The sequence below is a fragment of the Toxorhynchites rutilus genome, chromosome 1 (genome assembly GCF_029784135.1).
Source record: "Toxorhynchites rutilus septentrionalis strain SRP chromosome 1, ASM2978413v1, whole genome shotgun sequence".
Lineage (NCBI taxonomy): Eukaryota > Metazoa > Arthropoda > Insecta > Diptera > Culicidae > Toxorhynchites > Toxorhynchites rutilus.
Window position 1 is genome coordinate 144,179,313 of NC_073744.1, and position 21,502 is coordinate 144,200,814.

The window sequence follows — 21,502 nt, forward strand, 5'->3', positions numbered from 1 at the left end:
GCAATAGATTCGTTAAATTCGTACGAGTGGGCGATGAGAATGGAAAGGCTTGCCGCGCGATGCCAAAGGGGGGGGGGGGCGAGGCGTTATAAGATCGGGCGAGTTTTAATTTGTTTGTAAAAGCGTTTTCGAAGCACCCACGGTGCGCTTAATTGCATTCAACTTGTTGAGTAATTTAGCAGATTGGGGTAGTTAGCTTTGTTCTATTTTGTGCTGACTCCGTCTCTCGGCAAAGATGTTCGTCATGAGTCCTGTGCAGCTGTAACTCCCGACACTTAGTGTATCACAGGCGAATCGTCATTACCTCTCGCGGGAAATGTAATTACCTCTGAGCTCGAAAAGTGTACCAAGTGTACGCTTCTCGGAACCTCCACACAAGGGTTTCAATTTTCACGATCGTTCCGAGACGGCGTTAGATAAAAACATCAATACGGCCGAACCGCGCGCGCTCCCGGAGAGTGTTTTATCGCTTCATAGAACCAATCACTTACTTTCCACGAACAGAAGCAAGCAACTGTTCTTGCATACTTACAGTAGAAGCGCAGTACAAACGCAAATAAATTTCAATCTTGTACAGTGTTATTTAAACCCAGCGAAGAACAAAAAATGCGCCGAACAGTAAAAAACTCCGATAACCTACTTTCCGTTTATTTATCTCACTAATTTTATCTATCACGATGTCGGAGAAGTACATCATATATTCTTTCGGAAAAATTCTCACGCTGGGAGGAGGATCCCGGATGGACCGGTGTGAGCAGGAGGGGTCGGGTAAAGTTTACTAAGTTTTTCCTACTACTTCACGGAAAACGACTTCATATCTACTCCTCGGAATCGCGCTGGGGCGGCGCGATAAAACATGGAGCCCACCGGGAAACATGAATGCGTATCAATCTTCGCCGGGGCAGAGAAGAAAGTGGCGGAAGAGGAACACCAGAAATTGCATGCACTGCACCATTTAACCTCCCCTCGATTGATTCGCTTTGGCCTTTGCTTTCTTCCCAGCCAACGCTTCGTGACGTGTTGAGAGGGGGAAAATCGGATAGGATGGTTTGCAGTTTGCATGCAAGCAAGCAAGGAACGAATTTCCACTTTCCACACTGCAGAACTTTTTCTTGGCCGCGCGCAGGAGGAGACTGCGGCGAAGACAGCGATAAGCAAGGCGCACCAGACGGAAAGTTCCGCTCTGACAGTACCTACCACTCGAGGGAGCGCTATTTAGTGTTGAGGCTCCTCAATTATGAAACTTGGGTCTATCTGGAGCGATAAGCCGTAGTTCGCGTGAATGGGTACTTTGTCCTTTTTTTTCCTACGTTCACAGACGTATAATGAATTACGTTGAAAAGATAAACTTGGGCATCGATTTCCTGTAATAAGACATTTTATAGCACCGAGACGCTTGAAAGACGATGGATCCGAAAACTAATAGGTACGATGACAGATAGTATAATTTTTGTATAATTTTCATTTTCAATTCCGAATCATTTCCTCGTCAAAGCGCTTGTGTTAAAGTGTTAAGTATGAGTCGATAAAAGTCCTAGAAATATCTGTTTTTTCTATGTCTCAACAGAGCCTGAAGTATCTGTAAAATTCACCGCTCCAATTCGAATAAAACGTTGCACATACGTTTGAGTTAGAGCACTGACCAGGCATCCCAATAGTACAACCTTCTGGCTACACTTGGTATTCAACTGAATCATCTGTATCTGTGTGCACGCAGTTGATCCTCTCAACCATGCGTTCGACATACTTCCCGACGTTTATAGGCGATAGAAAATAAATACATAAAATGACACTATATTGTAACAGTCGATGTTTCGTCAAATTTGTCAAATTTTCGCGCCCTGAACGTAATGAGCCGAAACGATTGGTCATGATTGGTGTGTACCTAGTTAGTTCCAAACGGGCGGGGCTTAAGATGCAATATTTCCACTCTCTACAGTGTCCGCAGAACGAACACTGCATTTGAATTTCGAGCAATAATATTTGGAACGCCTGGTTTGCGGTAGATGTGTTTCGTCACTGCATTAGTTGCTTATTTTGGACATCACGAGTACGTAAGCACAGAATTGCAAAAAACGAATGTGTGACGTGACATGTTTTAGGAGTTGACACCCGCACACACAAATCCTACGTCAAAATTTCCTCAGAACGAGTTATAGGAAATTATTCTGGTATTGCGACAAAAATGAACACTGAAGAAAAATGTGGTCAGACCATACCCGCATAGTTGACGTAAGGCGTAGTGCACAAATTACGCAACGCGAGTAGGGGGGAGGGGGGTCGAGGTTGCGTTACTTAATGTGACATAGCGGGGAGGGGGTGTAGCCGTGATCTTTACGTAACAAGGTTCCAATTTTATTCCTAAATAAATTCACGGGCTCCTATATGTTTGACCAGCTAGCTTCGATTCCGGACCGAATGAGCTGTGTTTCCTGAACCAAGATGACGAAGCAAGTGTTAAAATGGGTTTAACAGGCCAATAAGCAAGCACTGGTAGATGCATCTCGAACAGGGTTACCATATCGACAAAATACGGTTTTATTTTACGCGGTTTTTGGAATCTACGCGGATTTCGAAATTTACGCGGTTTTTTTACGCGGCGCGTATCAACCGCGTGAATATTCAATATGCTCATTGATGTGACTTTTCACGAAATAAGATTTGTATTGTATCACTGATTAGTAGCTGAGAAATGAAAGGAGATACAGATATCATGAATGTAGCATGCGAAAAAAACAGTTAATGAATTGTTAGGATATGGGTTTCATTTTAAACTAACATTACACTGTTTGTTGGATTTTTACACGGATTTTGAAAATTACCTAGTTTATTTTTACGCGGTTTTTTTACGTGGATTTTGGAATTTACGCGGTTTTTCTTTACGCGGATTTTGGAATTTACGCGGTTTTCTTTTTCGCGGTTTTTGTTTACGCGGAACGTATCCCCCGCGTAAAAAGCGACTCCAGTGTAATCTGTATTTCTACAGATATTTAAGACGTTTTTAAACTAAGAATCTGTAGAGACAAATTTGTTGTGTTTAATACAGAATTTACAGATTTATTAAAATAACGTTGCAATAATGACTTGAGGTGAATAATATTTTTTCCCATCTCACCTATTTTATTCATATAGTGTAATAATAAATAAATAACATCGTTTATCTTTTTCTTACTAAAGCACAGAGAATGTGAATTTCAGAAGTGCACTCATACTGTTGTGAAAATTCATTTCCTTTGAAAGTTTATTATTCGAATGAATTGAAAAAGCACAGCTCAAAGCGAAAAGAAGGGATAAAATCAGGAATTATTGAAGCTCGAAGCATTGAAAATGCTGAATTCGCTCGCTCTATCTTGAATCCGTCGTCAAACATAACCTAGAGAGATTAAACTATGACCAAAATCCTATTTTACTGTTTTTTGAACTACGTTTTGTTATTGATTGTTTTTTTCCTTTATAAAAAAAGACGGGTGGGTTATGTCGGGGACATAACCGGAGTGACGTAGGACTATACAAAGGGGACAGCTTTTGTTAAATATATATTTTAAATATATTGTTTTATTTTCTTCTCCTACGTGAATACCTACCTATCTACCTGAAAAATGGATTAGTTTACTGTTTAATCACTCGATATTCCCATCTTGTTCGGTTAAACCTTCCTGTTTAGCTTTTGCGTTTGCCACTCGCCACAGCTTTCACAGTTGGAAAATTTCTTCCCATCCAGCTTGTGACATGTTGTTCAGTAAATTACATTTAATGCGACGTGCCGGAGAAACACTCAGTATCGTATTTGAGGCAATTGAAACCTGTAATTGAACATTTCCGATGACAGTGGTACAGTGTCGACTTTCAATGTGGGGTCATAATTTGGACCCCGAACTCTATGTTTACAAAAATGTCGCATTACAGATCCATCCAATTAGCTCAATGTCGAGCTAAATATAAATTACTGTACTTTCAATCTAGAAGCAATTTAAGAATTGGTGAAAATTGAATAATCGGGAAAGTCCCCAACCATCAATAAGCTCAGAACAACTGCCAAATTCACATACTCATCATATCCTGGCAAACAAATTATGAAAAAATCAATTTGTGTTTTATTATTATTTTGGATATTGTTTTAGAAAGCATTGAACTGTATTTCGTAAACTCTTTTTTGAAAGGTTTAATGGCCCTGATAAGCGCCGTGTTTTTTGGAATGGTTCCAATTTAGAAAACTTAGTACTCGTGGTTTTGAAAAAAACCATTTCGAACGCCCTCGATGCCGCCTTGTTCTGGTTTTGCCACCAAAGCAGATTGTATAAAGAACAAACTTTTTTCTTCTGCTACCTGATGCCGTTTTGCGATTGCGTTTGCCACTCGCCACTCGCTGCAACTGCCTGTTGTGTTGTCTTGATGTCCACCGAACCGAATGTGGTCTGTTCTGAATGCGGGTTTTCTTATCGTCGCGAGCAGCTTTTCCACTTCGGCGGCCGAAACTATATAACGCCGGCTAGGTGGACTGATTCACTGGTACTAACGCGCTCGGTCTAGCTACCCTTGCGTGGAACTCCAGACTAACACGGTTCGGGCGGGATTTTGCCTTTCCCTTCACTTTTCCTCCTTTGCCATATCCAACCATGGCTGCTTGTGTTGGTTTGTTGATGTGATGTCATGCGAAACGATGTGGTGTACGGTTCAGATGAGAATGATCGTTACGGTGGTGGTGGTGGTGGTTTTGTATTATAGAGACTTTAAACTTTTTAGTTCATTCGTCTCTAGCCTTGAGAAAGGCCCTTAAAACTCTACTCTTACTCCTTCATTACACCTCCGCCCCCATTGCCTTGAGAAAGGCACTCGATCCCTAGCCATCCAGCTCGTCCAGCAACGATGTTGTCCAGTCGGTGTCCAAACAAAGAATGATCGCTACGGCAGCGGAGCGGGGATTTTTAAGCTGACTGGCTGGCTCGAGAATTACGCATGTGTGAGACTGCGACCAATGTTTCGTTCATATTTTTTCTTTTTCCTTTCCAATCGTGCTTCATTGTATTTCGCTGCTGCTCTGGTTGACCGTTTTGGTCGGTACGATTTGAGGAGCACAAAATGGACCAATCAAAAATGGGCACATAGTGCATTTGGACAATGCTTGATATTTCACAATTATTCAATTATTTATCTCAAGAAAAATGAAATGTTATTCGTTATGATAGATGCGTAGATATATTTGATATATATAACAATTGATGCAAAAACCTTTGCGATCTATTGAGAAATACTCGAGTTATAAGCGTTCCAAATCTTGCATTTTTTCCTACTTGTTCAGTGCCTAGATTTTCATTTCACCCCCTATATCTTCCGGTTAGACGTAGTCCTACGTCAATAAATTAGGCTCAGCTGTCCCATAGAGCAAATTTTGGCCAATCGACCATTATAGTATATACATAACCTAAACTTAATAAAAAAAAATCAGCTTTGAGGAAACGATTACCCGCGGTTTACTCGGTGTTAGTTCCAAGCGCACTCACATACATACTCTCCAAACATTCGCATTCTTTCGCTATCCTGCATACAAAAGGATGGACAAGGGAAGGGAAACTAACTACCTTATACTAACTTATACTATGTGTTGGTCTAAAATAGGAAAGCAAACAATGTACAAATTCATAATTGACTTTTCGATTTCATCATGAATTCGTGTAAGAGCTTCATGGTGCAAGTGATTGTTCAATTGAAAAAAAAACAAACTGAAATTCCTGAATTCACTAGAACACTTTCTCTTACTTTCTTAAGTAATATATGCCAAGAATAATACATCAAATCTGATGTTCCAGGACCAGATTTTGGAAATTTAGAAAAGCATCTGAAGATATCTACGTAGGTGTTGGAGATGTGGAAATAGAAGCTAATGAACTGGGCGAGGACAAAACAATTGCTTTAAGGACCATCTGCTGAACCATCAAATGGTTGGACGAATAAGTTTGAATAAAAAATATAAATTAAAATAAAAAGATACCCGATTAATTTGTTCAGAATGAAAAATTTCTGGCCTGTCCATATCCTGAGCATTAGCTGTATAGTAACTTCATGTGCCCTTCTCAAGCCTTGACAGTTCTCCAGTTTAGCCTTATTATGCTACCTTTTAATTCATTACTACGTCTAACCAATAATTTCTATGACAATCAATGATGCTGAAACTAAAATTATGATTAAAAATTGGACTTATAAACCTAATACAGATTTTTTTGAGAAATAGCTAAGATAAAAAGATTTTCTCAGACTAAAAACACAGATTTGGATTTTGTCATGGCTGCTAAACAAAAGCTTATTCCGTCTGTTTAGGACATTTTGGTCATGCTGAAGCAGTTTAATACAGTGGTTCAATGTACGTTGCATTTCGTTCTGGAAGGCACTGTTCTTGAACGCATTTTATCGTGGGCTCGATTTTAAAAGGATGCTACCTGAATTCGAGATTATTCAGCCTCAAGGAATAGTCAAGCCAGTAATCATAAATAGTGTGGATGGAGGACCAGACGAGAACCCGTTTCAAAAAAATCATAGATATTTTCGATTTATTATTTTAATCAATTGAATCTTGATCCAATACGCGTTACTACAAATGCTCCAGAACTCCAAAATCGATGAAGCAGAATTAGTACGATATTAAGCCGAGTGGTTTGATCGTCACGTAAGGACATCTCAGGGCCTTATGCAAGTGGTGAAATGTAACGACATGAACTGCTGCATTGAACCAAGGAGTAGTGTAAATCAACATCAATTTGTATCAGACCTTCTTCCTCTCAGCTAATCGCCAGATCGGCTGAAAACACCAATCCCAACTGATGTCAGCATTAATTTTCCGTCTATGTTTGTTCAAAATTCTATGAACTTGTCGAAAGTTCTTCTGATGTCATTACTTGGCATATAAGGAACTTCCGTAAGAATATTTGGGCAAATATCTATTTTTTTCATGTTGAACGAACGACTTTGACTTTGTATGAAGATTAGCGTAACGTAACATAAGGGAGGGGGGGGGGTGTTTGTCTTGCGTTACTTTTTGTTGCAGAGGGGGGGGGGGGTTTGGTGGTCCTAAAATCAGTCGAATCGGGCGCGAACAAGTGCACATATTTAACACGAATTTAACACGATTAACACCGAAGTTACAGCTTTTCAAAAATCTCGATGTTGTACCTTTTATTTCTTTTTTGTTTGTGAATTGCTGAGACTAGGCAGACAAGAATGAATTGCTGAGACAAGACATGACAACTGGTTTATCTTTTTGTTTTTTCTCAAATCAAGCAGGGAGGTCGAGCCACGCGAGATGTCATACCCAAATGGTATAAGATTACTGAAGATTGTTTTTCCACAATCGTACCTTATGTTTTTCATACCATATATCCTAAGAATAGAAACATTTAGTTGGGATAGTACAAAAATGTTACAAATTTTGCAAATGAAAATAGATGAAAACTAGTTCGAGAGAATGTATCGTGTGTCGTTATGTGGGAGGGTATTTTCAAATAGTGTTGACAACGCTTTAGAAACGATCAATCAGAATCGGATGTAAGTTTGACAGATAACTGGTACGAAATCGATCCCTCTATTTTCTGATCTCGTTTTAGGTCGAATGCGTTTCGGATAAAACAATCTGTTAGGTCAACATAAAGTGGATTTTTCAAATCCCAATTATTTCGAGAACAAACATATTCTAATGATGTAAATTTCAGTTTGACATTTTTTTTGACCTAAAATGAAAATATAAACTTTGAACATGTAAGAAAGAAAAATTAAATTTCGGATGCTAAAACATTGGCATTTCCTCATAGATCGCGAAGATGCCAGATCGCCTCCGCTTCTGTTCCCAATGCATATACGCTTATCGTAATAAATGAATTAGAGGCGAATGAACGTGAAAGTTTAAAGCCTCTTGAAAACAAAGAAGAAGAAGAAGTAATGAATGTATTTCCCTTACACAGACTTCAAAACCAAGAAGTCTGGGGAAATCTGCAAATACATGCAAACTGGAGGTATTTTCGTTGCTCTCGCTTGTATTTGTACGGATCGGAATGTGTTTCCCCAACAATGATTTCAAAACCGAGGAGCCTAGAAAACACGACATTACTGATACTGAAGGCGAATGAACTTTCAAATTTGAAGTCTCTATAGTATGAAAAAAATTAAGTTGAAGTTATTGATTCATACAAGCCGGAGGTACTTTTGTATTCGTATGCACTTTTGTACTCTGGAATGTGTTTTCCTAACACGGACTATAGAAACGGTCATGAACACAACACTCATTCAAACAATAATTTTATCACTAAGTCAACGGTAGTCCTACGTCAACCTTGTGGTTATATCATAAATACAACCCACTTATTTTTTTACAGTGGTTTGTTTCTGAAGTAGTTCTCTTGCGGTGGTGAAAGTGCTTGTGTTTTGGGGGTCCGTAAATGTCCGTAGAAAAAATCGTTTATCAGCGAGAAAAAAAATCGGTAACTCCAAACCGATTTTTCCAAACAGCATGAGAACGATCTAAAATCTTACTGGGAAGATGCAATTTTATAGATGATTCCAATATTAACATTTTCTGCTCCGGTCATTTTTTAGACGAGATATTAATTTCACGGGATATTAAAAACTTGCTCTGTTGTTGTTGTGATAAGGTTTTACAAGAATACACTAGGGATTAGGTGAGACTTGTTCAATCCATAAGAAAGATCCACAGAAAATATATAATGTTCCCTGAAAGTCCACACTAGACTACCTGATTCAGTCAGGCGTCCACATCCTGTTGAGGGTCTTAGCCCGATCGAGGGAGGCAACCTCTACATTTTTGTCATTATTCATTATTCGTTGAAGATTCAAACGAAACATAATTTTTCAAATGGCCGAATCATAATGGTTTTTATTTTCTCCGAGAATTATTTTTTTAAGATATCGCTTTAAGTGGTTATTGGAATAGTGACTAAACCAAAACTCAATGAATTGTAATTTACTACGCAAAATAAGGGACATTGAAAAATTTAAAAATTTAAAAATTTAATTTTCGTTTTATCGAAAGTACTTCAACATGATGAGGTTCAGGTATTTATTTAAAAAATAATGAGCTCATTTACTTCAGAAATAATGAGCTAATGAGCTTCTTCCTTCAATTGTTTCTTTGTTAACGGATACTCTAAATTTTTCGACTCATTCGCCAATGAAACGAAAATTTAGGTAAAGAACCCGAAATACCAACCCCGATTGAGAAAAAGTTATATGGTTGGACTGACCAAAAAAGAAATAATTGTTTAACAAAAATGCAATTTTGTTATGTGTCTCTTGCAAAATTTGAACATGGAATAACAGTATGGAGCAATACGACAAATCAGCCATTCCATGCCAGAACGATATAGTGTTTCTCAGATTTGAACTTGAGCTTGAGCTTGAGCTTGGGTAGACTGTACACTTCGTAGTTGCTCTCCGTGATTGACCTGAACCAACCAAATTGCACCAAGAACACACAGAATGACGCTTGGGACTAGCAAATCATTCTCGTTGTGCAATTTTCGGTGGTTCGAGCTTTAAATGGTCAATAACAACGCCGGCCACGTCCTTACAGTCACCAGGGGAAGGGAAGGAATGTTAGTATGATAATCGCCGCCCGAAGGCCAGAAGGGTCGCCTCTATAGCGTGGTTCCTTAGCTATTATCATGGAAAGGATAGTTGTTAGTGGGGAAAGGTAAGAATCAGGATTCACTGCGGTAAGTGATGTGATTAATGTCAATGTCAAAGCCATATGATTTGGGATTTTAAACGTAAGATTTCAATTTTTATGATTAGTACTTATCTTGATTTTTCTGACACATCGTGTGCTTCTCTTTCTCATATTCTTTCCGGGAAAGCTGCCAGTCCTTTCTCCAGAGAAACACATTCCCTCTAACAGATTACATCATGCACTCAACACAAATACATTCGTATACATGTGAAAGAGAGGGTGGAAGAAGAAACCGAAATAAATTTCGCTCGGGGACACATTATTACACTACATTAACTATTACTTTATGATAGACTACAATAGGTCTGGGAAAAAATAAACCGACGATATGAATTAATCCATGACGCGCGTAAACTCACTCATCTATCGTATGTACACACGACAGTGAAAGTTGTCCCTGGGTAATCTGAAAAGAGCACCACTGGAATAAACTGAACCGGCGATACAATTCATAACTCGTCACACGTAAAATTCTTTGACCTATTCTGTATTGCAACACACGGCCGAAGGTATCCTTATGCAACCTTAGCGGAAGCAAAAATGCCAACGAATCGATTATTCCGTCATTAAAATTTTTGGATATTTCCTACGCTCTATTCAGTCTCGTGATCATCTTCCAACGAGAAAGTAACACTTTTTAACACAATCGCTAGCCATTCTCATTAAAATTAAACAAATATGTTCTGGCAACATTGCTTACACCACAAGCTACTGAATTTTTAGCTGTCACAGCCGAAGAATAATGCTTCATTCTCACTATGTATCTTCCTATCACTTCCACACAAGATACAGCAAACACACAAACATCACAACTTCTTTTTTCTGGCGATTTGCATATGAACGCAGCCATTTTCTTTTAATTACTACTGCTACTGAATTTGAAGATGCGGACTCGATTAGGTGCAAAAACCTAGTTTCTTGCACAAACACATACAAGATAAGTCACGATGGAACGAGAAACAAGTCGTTATACGAAAGCAACCAAACAAACAAACAAGCAAACTCCACTCAATTCCAATGACTGTGGCAATAAGCACACTTAACCGTGCGATTAACGCATTTTAGACCGAAGCAAGAAATAAAACACCGACATTATAGAAGAAAAAAAACGGAGCGCAAACGAGCAAGTCTGATCCGCGCCATCACTCAACTCAGATCTACCACAGGTTTTCCAAATGATTTGCTGTCTCGATATAGTGTTTCTCAGATTTCTATGAAAAGTGGTAGTTTTGTTCTTTATTGCAAAATATTAGACCCGTTTTTTTTATTTTTTCGTTAGGGTGACCATTTCCATTTTAGGGTGGTCCGAAAAATCAACTTCTTCCACTTTGTCCCAAAAATGATTTTCATTAAAAACCGATTTAGATGATCGACATTTCAAATTAAAGTCAATGAGCTAACCTTCTAAAAAATATTGAACTTGCAAAAAAGATGGATTTTATTTTGTAATTTTTGATTGTTACCCTTTTTATATTAGAGGGCGCATTATTTTTTAAATATTTTTTCTTGAAAGCTGAGGATTTTTTTACATAACATATCTCGATATCAGAGATGCTATTTTTTCATTTTTGGGATATGATTTTTCAAAGTTAACCGGTGGACCGAAAAATCATTTTTCCCCTCTTATTCAAAAATAACGTTTTTCGAAAGTTCACAACTTTTGAACTACAGAACCGAGTCAGATGAACAATATATCAAATTGAAGTCAATGAGCTATACTTCTTTGAAAAAATGTAACACTTGCGGGAAAACTGGAGTCTAGTCACATAGAAGTATTGAACGAAAACTTAAAACATGTTAACATCATGTTAAAAATCCTCAGCTTTCCAGAAAAAAAATATAAAAAATATAGCGCCCTCTATCTATTTCATAGCGAAAACTATGAAAAACTAACTCAATCAATAATTATAAAAACGAAAATCCAAAAAATCGCAAGAATAGTATATTTTTTTACTAATTCATAAGCTTCAAGTTGATATGTCTGTCATCTGAATCGGTTCAGTAGTTTAAAAGTTATGAACTTTTTATAGTGAGAAAAAGAAAAAAAAATTTTCGAACCATCGGTTAACTTTGAAAACTCATTTCTCAAAAATGAAAAATTACATCTCTGATATTGAGATATGTTATGTTAAAAATCCTCAGCTTTCAAGAAAAAATATTAAAAAATATGGCGTCCTCTGGTCCAAAGCCATAAAAACAATGAAAAACGACCAATGATTACATGTTTTTGCAAGTTCAATATTTTTTTTTATGAAAGGCTAGCTTATTGGCTTTAATTAGTTATATCGATCATCTAAATCGGTTCAGTGGTTCAAAAGTTATGAGTTTCGGAAAAAAAAAATTTGAAAATAAGTGAAAAAATTGATTTTTCGGACCACCCTAAAATGAAAATGGTCACCCTGATAAAAAATAAAAAATAGGGGTCTAATGTTTTGCAATAAAGAACAAAATTACCACTTTTGACGAAAATCTGAGAACCACTATATCGGTTTGGCATGGAGTGGCTGAAATAAGATTACTGGTGCACAAGAATACGACTCTTTTGTTTCTTTTTTAGATAATAAACCATGCGTTTTCATTGGCTGGAAGTGGCTTGTTTGTCCTATGGTGTCGCATGGTAATTTTTAAGGCAGTGTGTTATATTGAAGTAATTTATGATCACACAGATAAAATAATGATGGTCTATGATATCGCAATATTATCATTTCAATTATGCCAGTGATTGCGATTTAGAATTCAGTACATTGCTGTGGGAAACATGTGAGGGAAACATACTTTCCTTTTTTTAAATGTGTTCAAATATATTAATTCGCAATACGAATTATTTACGAAAATTGAATAGCTCAGTATACTATTCTGATGAAGTTCCTCAAAAACGACAGTTGTGGGCCGTGATAGCCCAAACACACATTTGAAGTATTCAATTCCATGAAAATTACGTTGGTTTCACATATTACTCAAAGGGTATTGCCTTGGAGCTCTCCAAAGTGAATGTATCTGGTCGTCATTCCAATCGAGTTATCCATCTTGCTTCGTGTTTTAACCTAAACCGCATTCCAATATACAAGAATAGGAGCTAAATGCAAATTACAGGGCCACGGGCTTCACACAACCAGACACAACCAGGTAAAAAAGTGCAAATTTCAAAAAATCCAACCCCACTATATGTAATCACCGCCAATGTTTTCACTGTGCCCTACCGACTGTTGCTTATTCCTATAACAAGTTACAAAGCACACCGTTCCTTCGGCGTCACGCCATTCCATTTATTCAACTCGTCCACCACTGGGACCCACTGCGCCCGGCTGAGATAGCTACGACCTTCTTCAGGCTCCCTAGGCGGAAAGTACCATCGGACGTTCTACCGGCAAAAATATGTGTTTTATTCCAAGTTGATTACGGCTGGAATAGCGTTTCACTAACGCGCCTCCATCACCACCACCCCCACTATGGTATGCTCGCTAGTGTTTTTCCTTGAGCGAAATATGTACACACACTCGCATTCCGCTACCCGTGAACTGTAGATTAATTATAATGGGTGAAAGACATACGCCAGAACACCCATGCCCCAGACCAAAAAACGTCGGCCTATGCTGGGGCTGCTGCTCTTGGGTCAACTTCGGGGGAGGGCTCCCGTGCGCTGGTTCATTTTGCATGAGGAAATGCTTAAAATTGATTTTTCACTTTGTGCGTATTATTTAATTTTAGATTTCGCCATGTGTTCAAGTTCTATTCCCACTGAAATTGTTCAAAACAAAGTTGTGTAGAGACGATGTGGCCGCATCAGCCCTTCTGCGTTGAATGCGTTGGTAGAGTCTACCGATCATCGAAATGCACACATGGCACCGTAAAATTTGAATAAAAACAAACGTTAAGCCGTGTTTGTAGATCATGTTTGGTTTCGAGAGCTTTGCGAAAATGGTACAATCGAATTTGCAAATTCGCTCAATAGAAAGTGAAAACGAATTCTGCAAAAACTGGGTTGAAAGGGTTTCGTTGGGAATAGGAACAACCGAGAATAATTCAATGAAAGTAAATGTTTGTTTTGAGTGGTTCAGGGGAGGGATTTTTGCAACATGTTCGCTTCAAATCTGCCACATTTTTTGTCATATCACAGACTAGTTTATATTTTTGTTTTCGAGGCATTAGTTCTTTGCATTCTGGATAACTTAAGTAAGCTGTGAGTGTTATTACATAACACTGAATCCCATCGCACTGCATTTTGTTGGAGTGGAAGGAAGCAATCTTACAGTATTCCTTCAAGAGCATGATGAACAGGACGTTTTGATCGCTTATACGAAAAATCAAAATTAGGAAAGAATCATATACTTCGATTTGCGAAGCCAACACTAATGCAAACTGACTTTGCGGATTTCTAATGCCTGCAAAGCGCTTAATCTCAATCAGCTTAATCTTGCGTTAGTGTAGGGAAATACCGATCAAGTTGTGAATTCAGGGAATCCATAAAAGAAGCATTCTTCGACTAAATTCTGATGGAGATGATACCAAAAATATCTAAAAAGTAAAACAGATGACAATCTTAACTATGGAACGAGTAAAAGTTTCACCGAAACAGTCTGTGCGGAAACATTCAGCATCTATCAGAATATCAAAATCAACTGTGAGTTAAATTCTTTGATTCAAAGTTCCATCTCTACAAAATAGATGTGATAATGTCTATCACAAGAGGCTTTGTGCCTAGAGTGAGTCCTAAGTAGACTACCTTTCTGGACCATTCGATAAGTGAGTCACCAAACCAAATTCTGACGTTAGGTCAGACAGACATCTGTTCACGGGGACCGTCACAATGCATCTATTATCGACTAGCGTGGGATTCAGAAACTCCAAGGTCGGCTCACGAGGACACTGAATTAAACAAACACACCAACTTCTCTTTCGGATGTCTTTATTCTAATCTAACATAATTTTTTCTGATGTTTGTGTATCGTAATAGCGTGAAAAACAAGCATCGTGATTTTTTCAGTTTTTGTAGTTGTTTTCACTATTTTGTTTGCTGTTTTCGTATTAAAAGCTAGAAAAGGTAAGAATTAATTGTAAATGGATGAACAAATGATCTTTTATGCAAAAATATTCATTAAAATCAGTATTTAAGTAGTGTTCGGGAATTCCTTCTCTGGGACTCTCTACGCCAAAGTGTGCCACGAATATTTCCATCATTTATTCGTTCAAATGTTTTCTCAAAATCAACGGATACTGCACCCAAAATAATTATTACGCACATTTATTACATCTTCATAAATTACTTTGAATGAGCTTAAAAAATCATTAAAAGAGCTATCCAGGGATGCCATATATGCCGTATATACACTTGTACGGAATTTACTCAAGACCGTTTGTGTATAATATATATGACATAGTGCTGAAAAATAAGAGCCACTTAGAGGAGATGTGTCTAAAACGCCCCTGTCGGGCAATTTACCCGCCTGATTTTCTCGTAAACCAGCAAGAATCGAAATGCAATGCATATAGACAATCGTGCTAGTCAATGATAGAATCATATCATGCAAGTTTTACATTTGTAACATGCTTTCAAAAATAAGAAAAATAATTTTCTTTGGAAGCGATTTTTGATGTAATTTTCCACATCATTTCTATAAGGTTTTTGTTGCTTGAAATCGATTCAGAGGCGATAACTGTGAGTCATATTTATTGAGTCGAGTTTCCAGTGAATATCTCAGATGAAGGAAATGGTAAGAAAGTATTCATTTCCCTCTTAATTTGATATTTTCCGCATTCGAGGGTATGCCATACTGCCCAATGGTAACCCTCGATCGGATTTGCTCGCTTTCGGCCGGATAACATTCTCACGAGAGAAATAGCTTGTATGTGAGGGATACCAGATGATTTTTTCAAATATCTCTGCATGACACGAATAAATTTCTTCAAATGTAATCATAATGAACAAAAATGAGCAAACCATCACGATATTTCAAAATCATGTTCGATAAATCACACAAACAATTGTTTTCATATACTTTGAAATGACCTCAGTATGTTTTCACAAAATTAAATATCTTCAAAACGAAAACATGTCTTCACATCTGGCATGTATATTATGTGCTCAGAGAATGCAGGAAAACAAGAGCGCGGACTGGAGAATAAATGCACGAATACTGGGAGAACACGCTTACTGGAGAAACGGTTTCTTCTCTTCGCTGGTGGACATGAAGGGAATAGATTGATGGAATCTCTCATTCATACGAGCTGTTTCTCTGAGCTTTATAGTCTCTGAGAGGAACAACTCATGGGCATATGATACTTCTGCTGGGCCATTTAACACCGTATGATTGGAAATCTAGAATTTGGGCGCCTTACAAAATACAATTCGTAGCACTTTTGTTATTCAGTATCTAAAATACAGAACGTTTACAGATAACTGAGGGTTAACTAATCTACGTACTGACGTAGTTGTTACCTTAAATTTTAAGAGCACGGTCAAGATAAATCCATTCTCACTTAGGGGGTGCGTATCACACACTTCTCCTATATCTACGCACACATCAAAGGTTCCGCATTAAAATACAATTGTTCACGCTCTCCGTTTGAAAGCTCTCATTCGTGTATACATATATGATCCCAGCCACAGGCTAACATCACTCAAGCAGAACTGTCAGTGGGGAACCCTATTCAGGCATAAAACAAAGGGAAATATCAGTAAGGAACTCTACATGTTAGCTTCTATCAGTTCAATAGGTGTTCAATTTGGATGTCCCGTACGTGTGTGATTATGTGGATCAGCCTCATAACCTAGTCGGCCAATGTTCAATCCCAGTTCGGCATCGTTTGGAATATTTTTGGGTTCAATTCCAAGCTGACATTTAGTCTGAGAGAATGAGAAATCTGTTCCATACATACAAACATTTTTCAATCTTCAATACAGCAAACGGCGCGCCACCAACTTGTATTAAGGTGGCCTACACCTATTCGGACGCAAAAGCATGCATGCTTTCGATTTCCACTAACGACGAAGTATGATAGCCACTCTACACTGCAGACTTCGGCCTAGCAACTCAACTCCTCGTACCAAGAATGCGTTTCTCTCTCTCGAATACCAGTGTATAGCAAGACTTGCCCGAAAAGATTTCCCCAGCTAGTTGAACCAGCTGAACTTCTTTCAAAGTCATACGCATCCCACCGCCACTTCAGCTGCTTGTTCGGAGTTGATCATACCTAACCTAATCCTAACCTACCTAACCTACCTAAACCTAATCATATTTAAAGGCCGATCCGCTGTTCACAATTCACAAACCCCTCCGGTACTGTGCTGCTGAGCTGCTGCATGTTTTGGATGTGGTCACTACGTTGTAGGCTATGCAATGAAGGAAGAAAACTTATTTCGAAATCATGCTTAACGAATCCTTCACAACCGGAAGTATTGCATCTTCTCCAGTTTCCCATGATTTCTCTGTAGAAATATCGAGAATTGGTACCAGCTGAAATGATGCACCGAGACATCGGAATCTGTAGCTTGTGTACCCTCCTAATCATAAGCAATGACTTATAGCCTTATTACAGCATTATATCAGCATCTATTGGGTGTGCAACTTAATTCGTTCCATGTTTTTGCATGAAAAACGCATTTGTGTGAATATTGAAATGAATCATCGGATCAATTGTTCCCTGTAGAAATTTTATTGATGCTTTGACCAGGTTTTAGAAGCTCGTAGTGGATCATATTCTTTTGATCCCACCAAATATGGAGGATTACTTTGGCACCGCGGATATTCGGCTTCGACGTTGATGTTCCTGGTTGGGCGGGCCTCATATACGATCTTTGGCGTTTCAGATTGTCGCAGTGAATCCATATTTCGTCCCCGGTAACGATTCGATACAAAAAAAAAATCCTTTTGTGCCGTTCAAGCAATATTTCGGCCGTTCGACATCTATCGCTTTTAATTCATATGGAACATAGTTTCCTTGCTTTCAGATTTATCCTGCGATTTTGAGTCATTTAGAAATAGTTTGTCGACTTACAACTAATGCAAGCTCTGCGTTCAACACCAACCTTGATCGAGTAATGTCCCCAATTCATCGTTTTCAATCTTTTTCGATTGAATCGGACGGTTTTTGTCTTTAACACAAAAATCATCACCTTTCCCTACAAACACCATTCCCTACAAAATCTATCCGATGTTTCAGAGTCACCATAAACTCGCACAAGTATTGATGTGCTTCAGCTGCACTTTTTTTCCAAACAAAAAATCAAAACTTCCCGCAAATAGTGCTCATTCGCAACGAAACTTCAACGCAGTAAAAATTGAACTTGTTGTGCAAAACTCAAAGACTTTTAAACAATATTTGATTAACCGATGTTGATATCTCACGATTCAGTACAAATTTTATAGCACTTGAAGCCACCTTGTGGAAACGGAACGAAATAAGTTGCACACTCGATACATTCTATCGTTTTCTTAGCGATTCAGATTCGTTTTCGTTTATTCAGTGCAATTTCTTCCACTAAACCTACACAATATAACAAACCGGTTTTATGGTTTGAAACAATGTTTTACACACCAAAAATAATCGATTAGTACGTATTTTCAAGTACAATTCTTGATTTAAAAAAAAATATGTTTCAACGATGAACGGGTTAGAGCGATTTTGAAAAAATGGCACTCTGTCCGCTCTGTCCGAACAAGATATAATCATATATTCGATTAACTTTCCAAAAACTATTACATGTCTGAAAACCACAAACATTGTGTTCCAATATGAATTACTTTTCCGTGTTCATTGGAAGGCAATGTGAAGAACCTTCTGCTGTGGAGAAATCCAACATTTCATTTGAAATTTCTTCCATTTTCTAGTTGTCAGAAAAATGTAACTTCTCTCTAGTCGCTATGGCCGTATGCAGTTGGTCTACTCTGACTGCTTGTTATTATGAGTTTTTGCTGTTCAGTCAAAATAATAAACTTGGATGTATGCAATATAAATGTGATCTGATAAAAGTAGAATGTTAAGGAATTCTAGATTGTTTGCTGCTATTAACCCATTCTGTCTTATTTTGTTACTTAGTCCGGTCTAACTGATCACCAACCTTTTGTTCTGTACATTTCGGTACTTACCCCTCCGTGCTTGCAATAACGAGTCACTTATGAAGCAGCGAGGTTTATTTTTAATACACCACTACGAAATGCGAGATGCGCGTAATTCACTCGCTCGAAATACAAATGCAGTGTTTGTTTTACGGACACTGCAAGCAGCAACTTGAGCAACTTAAGCTCCGCCCATTTACAACTTATTGGATATAACAGCCATTCGTGGTTTCTCGCAGTCTGTGAGCAGTCAGGAGTTTTTTATGATTGCTGATGTCAGCAGTTTTTTTCTAATACGAAGAACACGAACACCTTGGAGGATCGATTATTTGTTGGGAATAGAAGCGGTCGCATACTGTGGTGCGATTTTTTTTTCGCAACCTCGAATCAAAGTTGGTAGTTTGTTAAAATGATACATCTCCTAGGTTGCCATGTCATCTGGTGACGAGCACTTCTGAGTTTTTGTACCACAAAATTGTGACATATAGGCTAGCCTGCGTATAGTTCTCGCGAGCGCAAGAATAAATCTTCAATCAACCATCTTTTCAATTGCTTCTACAAACCCATGGAAAACATTAGCGTTTCTCAGGTCATCAAAACATTTTACCGAAGGATTTTTTTTTAAATTTCGATAATAGCTGAAGTGATAAAAAAATCAATAATGCGGTCGTAACCTGAACCTGAACTGATATAATTTTATATTAGACGAATAGCAAAACGTAAGGAAATTTAGACAAAAACTTACGGCCCTTTGTCGGCCGCGGGACCATCGGTTGAGAATCTTTTATCTAGAAGTTCAAAATAATTATTTTAATGTTAAAAATAGTGAACGTCTAGGCGCACTGAAGCTGAGCATCACTATCGACTTCGTATGATGGGTTTCTGTGAATAAACGGTTGTTAAACGAGCAGAGACACGACAAAGTGATTTTAAAATGCGTTGATGCTCGGCAGTACGTTGCAAAGCTAGAGTAAACCTATACAAGAGTTTTTTTCTACTGTACTGGAATCAACCTAGTTTTGCACAGTTTCTGTTTGGAGTGTAAGATGGGGTATTTCAATAGGGATGCTACAAAAGTAGACCGATAGGGACAGCAGACGACGCCATATTTTTTCCCGCTCCATTTCATAATGGAAAGGTATACGATCCAACAACGAGTCGAGATTATTAAAGCTTACCACCAATTGAAGAAGACCCAAATCAGTCTCTCACACGTCGTTCTCAATTTTGCGGAAAGATCTGGGCCTAAATCCTTACAAGATCAAATTGACGCAAGAACTGAAGCCGCTTGACCACCAGAAGCGTCATATGTTCGTGAATTGGGCTGAGCAACAACTTGAAAATTATCCGGATTTTCATCGAAAAATCACCTTCAGCGATGATGCTCGTTTCTGGCGGAATGGCTTCGTCAATAAGCAAAATATGTGTTATTGGTCAGACAGCAATCCACACGTACTCCATGAGTCACCATTGCATCCCGATAAAAATTACGGTTTTGTGCGGTTTATGGTCCGGCGGCGTCACTGGACCGTACTTCTTCCGTGATGATAAAGATCGGCACGTTACTGTGAATGGGAATCGCTACCGCTCAATGATAACCGAATATTTTTGGCCCGAATTGGATGATATGGACTTGGATAATATGCGGGTTCAACAGGACGGGGCTTGTGGCACAGTGAATTTAACAATCGATTAAATGAAATCCATGTTAGGTGAGCGTGTTATCTCACGAAGTGGCCCAGTCAATTGCCCGCCTCAGTCGTGCGATTTGACGCCGTTAGACTATTTCCTATGGGGCTACGTCAAGTCTATGGTCCATGCCAACAAGCCAGTGACGATTGATGAATTTCGTACGAATATCGAACGTGAAACTGCAGCAGTATCGGCCGATTTATGCTTGAAAACCGTCGAAAATTGGGTTTAGCTTCTGAACTTCTGCAAGCGTTCCCGTGGTGGCCATGCAAAAGAAATCGAGTTCCATATATAATGGCATCGAATGTACTTTCACATGAATAAAGAATTTCATTGATATCCAAAACCGTTTTTGTTTTATTTGAAAAAAAACTTTTGTAGCGCTCTTATTGAGAACCCTGATATTTGCATCCTTTGAATGGCGTGGTTGTATATTTTATCTCGGCCAGGATAGAAAGGAGTCAAATAAGTGAAACCGTGTGAAGAACTTCTGTAAGTTCAGTAAGTTACCTCTAGTTTGACATACCGAGGCACCACTCAGTGTTGTATTAGAGGCGATTATGACCTATAATTGGACATTCGCGATGACAGTGATATAGTGTCGACATTAAGGGGCGACTTTCAATTTTGGTCCCAAACTCGATGTTTACAAAAATGACCGGTTGGAAGCAAAAATGTCTAATAATTCGTGTCGCATTACAGGACTGTCCAATTACCCAGCTGTCGGATTAGAGGTAACTTACTGTATATATAGAAAATCCGATGCTGTGTGATGCTGCAGATCCATAACTCAACCGTCTCAAGAGTGTTGAATAGAGAGAAGGAACGATTGGCAGTGGATCACAAGTGTTGAGCGGAAAGGATACCACTAGCATCATGTAGAAATATTGTCAATCAAGATAAGGCCTGGATCACTTGCACATAAGTCCAAAACTTCCCGGTAAAAATCGCTAATGGTTGCCAAAGCTCGCACTGGTAATTCCAAAAAAATACCAGGATAAGAATTTTACACCGGAAAACAAGT

General features: G+C 38.4%; 1 protein-coding gene across 1 annotated transcript in view; it reads left to right on the top strand.

Annotated features, from left to right (window-relative positions):
• Positions 1–21,502, top strand: part of LOC129763595 (chaoptin) — a 182,405-nt gene that overhangs the window by 39,702 nt on the left and 121,201 nt on the right. The window lies entirely within an intron of this gene.